This window comes from Coloeus monedula (genome assembly GCF_965178545.1).
Source record: "Coloeus monedula genome assembly, chromosome: 7".
NCBI classification, from domain to species: Eukaryota; Metazoa; Chordata; class Aves; order Passeriformes; family Corvidae; genus Coloeus; species Coloeus monedula.
Window position 1 is genome coordinate 845,679 of NC_138787.1, and position 6,479 is coordinate 852,157.

Sequence of the window (6,479 nt, forward strand, 5' to 3'; positions counted from 1 at the left end):
TTCCCACGGTGACTGGCGGGGCCGCTTCCAGTAACTTCTCTTCTTTCCAGTTCTCGAAGCAGCTGCTTTCATTCCGTTCAGGACTCGCTGGCGGGAGGAATCGGGAGCGTAACCCCACGCGTGAGCGAATGCAGGAGGCTTTTGTTTCCTTCCTCGATTTCTAGCGCAGTTTCAAAACCAGACACTACAGTATTTGAGTTGTGCAGACCCAAGTACATCCTAGAACCCCAAAAGCCCCGGCTGCAAGGCTCATCCTCAGCATATCCTAACCCTCCCCCCCCCCATCCTGGGGATATTGTGGTTTGGGGTCTTTGTCCATCCGACCACGCTGCTGCTGTGATCCCAAATCCATCTGGCTGCCGAACCTGGTGACTGGCGTGGGGTTTTGCTCCCTGTGCCGTGGGCAGTGCCCCTGTTTACACCTCCCTTTGTGTTGTCAGCTCTTCCCCAGAAGGTTTTTGACATTTTTCCTCCCGGTTCGTGGCAAAGCTTTTTCCTTCCTTTTTGCGTTCCCGGGAGCCACCGGCCGACCGTGCTGAGCTGGTTCCTTTGGAAAATCCGGAGGAGCTTGTCGGGATGCCACCTTCCTTCCTTCCTTCCTTCCTTCCTTCCTTCCTTCCTTCCTTTCCATCCTTGACCTCAGCTTTTTTGCCGGGGTGGAAAGATTTTTCCCGAGCCGTCAGAGCTCGTCTCCTCCAGACTCCCGGCGACGTGGATTTTGTTTCGCAGCATCCCCCTCTTCCCTGGGAACGCTCTGCCCTGGGGCGTGACCTTCCCTGGGGACGCTCTTCCCCGGGGATGCTTTCCGGGGCCGGCGCAGGCACAGAGAGAGGGGAGGGAGCCGTCGTTTTGAGGCTCTCCAGGGGTTTTTTCACCTTTTTGAGCCATTAAAGCTTCTTCATTTCAGATGACTTTGCCATGGGGCGGCCGTGCCAGCGGGGCGGGAGCCCGGGATGCTCCCGCATCCAGCACGCACTGCCCAGGGCATCCTTTGTACCTGCTTGGGAAGAACAGGAACATCTTTCAGTCCTCTTTACAGTGAAGTGAGGCCCAGTTTGCAGTACACAAGTAACCATTGGGGGGGGAGGTTTTTTGTTGGGTTTTTTTTTGGGGGGGGGTTTTTGTTGGTTTGGTTTTTTTTTTGTTGTTACTTTCGATACAAAACATTCCTTTTTTTATTAGTGACGGTCATGTATTCATTCCATTCTTCCTTTTGTAAACTTTTTTGGGCCCACGTTCTTTTACGGGCATTGATATATATAAATATATATATAAATATATATGAATATATTTTTTTAAGTTTCCTACACCTTGAGGTTGCATGGTCTGTAAGGTTGGCATGTCTTTATATTGTATACAGATTTTGCACGCCAAACTGGCAGCTTTGAAAACGATAACAAGAAAAAAAAAACAAAAACAAAAAAATTATAAGAGGTGGTTTGGGGTTTTTTTTGGGTTGGTTTTTGTTTTGTTTTGTTTTGTTTTTATATTGGTTTTTTTTTTCCTCTCGTGGCATTTGCGGAGACTAAAGGTTGGGATGTTGTTGTCACACACACACACACTCACCCACGCAGCGACACACAAAGGAAGGAGAGTGGGAATTCTTTGGTTTTTTTTTTTTTTTTTGGAGTCTTACTGAACTTAATAAGAAGAAATTGTGCTTTTTATTGTTAAAAAGAGTAAATAAAGGAAAAAAAAAAAAGGACTACTTAAACATTTCTCATTTTAAGAAGAAAAGAAAAAAACTAAGACGTTTATCTAGCACTTGTGACTTACCAATAATAGAGTTTATTGTATTTATGTGGAAACAGTGTTTTTAGGGAAACTACGCCGAACACACCAAGTAAACTGCCTGTGTCATTATTATTATTATTATTATTATTGTTATTATTATTATTTCCCTTTGGGTTGGTGTTTTTGCTTTGATTTCTCGGCTGGGTGGGGAGGTTGGATGCATCCCTTGTGTCAACACACGGAGTCGTTCATTCCGAGGAGCCGGACGGACGGACGGACGGGGAGGACTTTAAGGAGTTAACTCTTCAGCACAGCTGCGTTAACTTTTTTAAGAAATTACTTTTACATGATGTATTATTGCTCGGTTTCACTTTAAGCAGTCGTGTACTGTGCAACACTGTGGTTTAAAAACGAGACTTTACAGCGAAAGGCAAAACGTGTTTCTTCATTGTCACGAAGTTGGGCTCGTTCTCAGCTCATCTTCACTTTGTCTTTGATATTGATGATGAAAAAAGAAAAAAAAAAAAAGGTATCCTATTGAAAGAAAATAAATTAACACTTTTTCTGTGCTCCATAGTGGAGGCGCTATTTTCCAATTTATGAGGATGACAAACTTATATATATAATATATATATAAAAGTGGGGGCGGGGGGGGGGGGAAGGGGTTGAAACATTATTCACCCGAGAGCTTATTACAGATATGTAGTATCAAAAAGTTGTAACTATATTATATTCTACTTTATACCTATACATGCTCAGTATGACGTCACCATTGGTAGCAGCTACCGGTTTACGCTGTAATTTAGACACAATTTCACTCTTATTGTATGGACCCTACTTTCAGTGATGGTAGCATTCTTTGTGCTCGATTTCCCGACGGTCCTTTCTTTTAAATCGGTGGAGTTGGAATATTTTTTCTCATTCTTGTTTTTTCTTTCTTTGGTTTTCTTTTGTTTTTATTTCATTTTCCTCTTTTTATTTCGTTTTACCTTTTTTTTCTTTTTTTTTTTTTTACTGGCCAATGGTGTCTTTCTCTGACAGTACCGACTTCAATTTCAACTTTATTAGGAGTCCAGTATTTTGTACCACATTATGACAACTTGTTATTCTTGTGGTGTAAATAAAAGAAAAAAGTTAATTATAGTACCACCCGGGTTTCTGCTGCTGATCTTCTTTCCTTCCTTTTCTGGAATGGGACGTTTCATCTGCTGGGTTCTTGGTGTCCTGGAGGGGGGTCTCGGTGCCAGAGTGGCTTTTTGAGCAAAATACACCCGTGTCTACCTCGGGGTGTTCACAGAAAAGTTCCCAGAGCTTCCCAGTTCCTTGTGGCTCCCAGGTGCGTGTTGAAAAGTGCCTGCAAAACAAAAATTGAGTTTCCAGGTGAAGCAGCTCCACCTTTATACCTTTCATGGCCTTTTTCAGAGTGTTTTCCCTCTAATTGGCTTCCTGGTTGTCCCTGGAGCCCCCTGAACCCTCCAAAATCCAGCTGCCCCATGTGCATCGCCTGGAATTGTCCTCTGCTCACGGGGGAAGAGGCCACACTCCAGTTCTGGGCTCCTTCCAGTGACTCCCAGGAGAAGCAGCCAGGTTGGTGTTCACGGGCTCTGCAGGGCTCCTCGTGGGAGGGGAAGGGGGGAACTCACAGGGAGAACTTGGGATCATCACAATTCCCTCAGCAGTGAAGCTGCTTCAGCACGATTCATGGGAATCATGGAATGGTTTGGGTTGGAAGGATCCAGGATGTCCCATCCCATCCCATCCCATCCCATCCCATCCCATCCCATCCCATCCCATCCCATCCCCTGCCATGGCAGGGACACCTCCCACTGTCCCAGGCTGCTCCAAGCCCCAGTGTCCAGCCTGGCCTTGGGCACTGCCAGGGATCCAGGGGCAGCCCCAGCTGCTCTGGGCACCCTGTGCCAGGGCCTGCCCACCCTCCCAGGGAACAATTCCGTCCCAATATCCCATCCATCCCTGCCCTCTGGCACTGGGAAGCCATTCCCTGTGTCCTGTCCTTCCATCCCAAGTCCCTCTCCTGCTCTCCTGGAGCCCCCTTAGACTCTGAGGTCTCCCTGGAGCCTGTATTTGTGGCAGATGTGGGTGTGGTGATTGTTTTAGGACCATGATCTGGGGCTTCCAGCCTGGCTGGGAGGGCACCTGCAGCTCCCTTGAGCGGAGCCAGGGGGGCTCCTCTGGGCAGAAGGCTGGGAAGGGGCTCGCAGGAGCTGGGGGAGCTCCTTTCTGGGAGTGAAATCCCACTGCTGGGTGATCCAGCTGAGGCAGAGGCCTGGTTTTGAGGGGTGGGGGCTGTTTCAGACATGATCCCAGTCCCTGTGCCAGGCATAATCTCACCTGGAATGCTCTGAGCTCACTGTGGGCACAGGGACACAAACCTGAGGGGAGGGAGGGTTGAATTCGATGCTATGGCACCTGCTGCTTTAGCCATGGGGATTTTTACAGCCAGAAATCTGTTAATCCCAAGGAAAACAGCATTGTCCTGCAATGAATGTGATCCAACACCATTCTGAGGTGGTTCCCTCTTGGCTCCTCCGATGTGTGCCCGTGGCTGGGTGTGAGGGATGGATGCCTGGCCTGGCACTGGGGTGGGTGATGCCCCACACCCTTCCCAGGGTTCTCCCAGGGTTTCATTTTCTTCATTTCACTTGTTTTCCTAATATTTTTAAAGGAGGAAGAGGCAGCTTCTCCCTCTGGGCAGCAAGTCAAGGCTCTGTGCTTTAGATGGATGTCTGTGGCAGGGGGAGCCCTGCAGGGGGAAGAGCAGGGTCCAATATTAAATGTACAACCCGAGCGCACGGTGGGCAGGAGTTCAGTCTGTGCCAGCAAAATGTCCTGGATTTATGATGGGATTTGGATCTGTGTGGAGTGGAAACTTTCTCCTAAAAAGTGCTGGTGCAGGGTTCATCTCTTAGGGGGTTCTCTGAAGCTCTCTGAGGGACCTGGGAACTCATTTGTTTCCCCTGCCTGGATCTGATGTGTTGGTGTCACTGCAACTTTGTCTCTGCAAAGTTGTCCTGGGATAGAGAAAATGCTTGGAAAAATAGCATGTGAGGTGAAATTCCAGGGGACGTCAAAGGGACTGGGAGTTCCTGGCAGGGAGAGGCTGGGAAGTGCTTCCCACTGCTTCCCTGGAGGGGAAAGGTGCAATAACAGGGTCACGTCCAGGAATTTAAGAGCTTTCTGTCTGGGTATGGGAGGAAAAGCCAAAGCTGGCCCAAGGAAGGAGAAAGTTCATGACAAGAGGGACACTGAGGGGCTGGAGCGTGTCCAGAGAAGGGAACAGAGCTGGGAAGGGGCTGGGAAGGGGAGCTGGGAAAGGGGCACAGCCGGGAGCAAAGGAGGCTCAGGGGGGACCTTGTGGCTCTGCACAAGCCCCTGACAGGAGGGGGCAGCCGGGGGGGAAATCGGGCTCTGCTCCCAGGAACAGGGACAGGAGGAGAGGGAACGGCCCCAAATTGCACCAGGAGAGGAATTAGGGAAAATGTCTTCCCTGAAATGGTGGCCAGACCTTGGAATGGGCTGTCCAGGGCAGCCACCACCCCTGGAAGGGTTCCAAAAGTGGGCAGGTTATAGCCAGGCCCTCACTCACTCCCTGCAGCAGGATGGGAGAGGAAAGGAGAGGAGAGGGAGAAATGGGAAAGCTCATGGGTCAGATGAGGACGGGTTAGAAAGTGCAAGGGCCGGGCAGTCGAGCAGGAAGAAAAATCCAAGGGAAGGGCTGGCAAACCATCCCTGAATGGAAAGCGGCTCCTCCAGGAGCTGCTCAGGGAACAAACCTCCGGAGGCACCTGAAATCCAGGGCTCCCCAGCAGGGCTGTTCGCAGAGCAGGAGAGGATGAATTTTAAGGACTGTGGGAGTGCTAAAAACGCAGCTCCCCGGGCTGTGGGGAAGGCACAGTCTGCCTTTTTTCCAGCAGCACAAGCTGGCAAAGCCAATTCCTGCTGAGGACGGGGAATAGATTCCCGTTTCACAGCTGTGCTAATGGAAGGCCTCAGCAGGAAAAGAGCAAATGCCAAACTAATGGCGGGCTCTGAGGGAAAGGATCCTGCCTGTGGGGCACGCAGAGGTGTCTTCTGGATGGCCACGAGGGAAGAGCAAACCTCTGCCCACGTTTACAGCAAATGGAATGATTCAGTGGCAGAGGGAAATGTTTTGAGCCAGGCCTTGAGGAAAGGTGGTGGCACAGGCTGCTCTCTCCAGGGCTTCTTTGCCTGGCCAAGCTGCTGCTCCTTGGAAGGGAGTGTAGGAGGTTGAAACAAAAGCACCCCAAAATCTCACTCCTGCACAGCAAAAGTGGGGAAAACACTTCCTGTGTAGGTTGGATCGCACAGCCGGAGCATCAGTGTGCACCAGCCACAGACAGGTGCCCTTTATCTGATTTATTACCTGACTTTTGAGCCTTTTGCATCTATTTTTTTTATCAATTCATTCCCCTGCCCCAAGGGGGAAGGTTTGGAATCACAGAATCACAGAAAGGGACTTTAAAGATCATCTTGTTCCACCCCCCGCCATGGCCAGGGACTCCAAATTCAGTGCAATTAAAGAGGGGAAAAAAAAGGCTTTTTACTGTATTTAGGAGGATGAGGGTGCAGACAGAACTGTGCATTTGTGCTGTATCAAGGCACAATTATCCAATGGTCACCAGCTTCAGAGCGCCTGCAGGAACAAGAAACCTGTTTTCCATTAAATCAAGAAGGGGACGGGGAGCAATTCCTGGGCTTTAAAG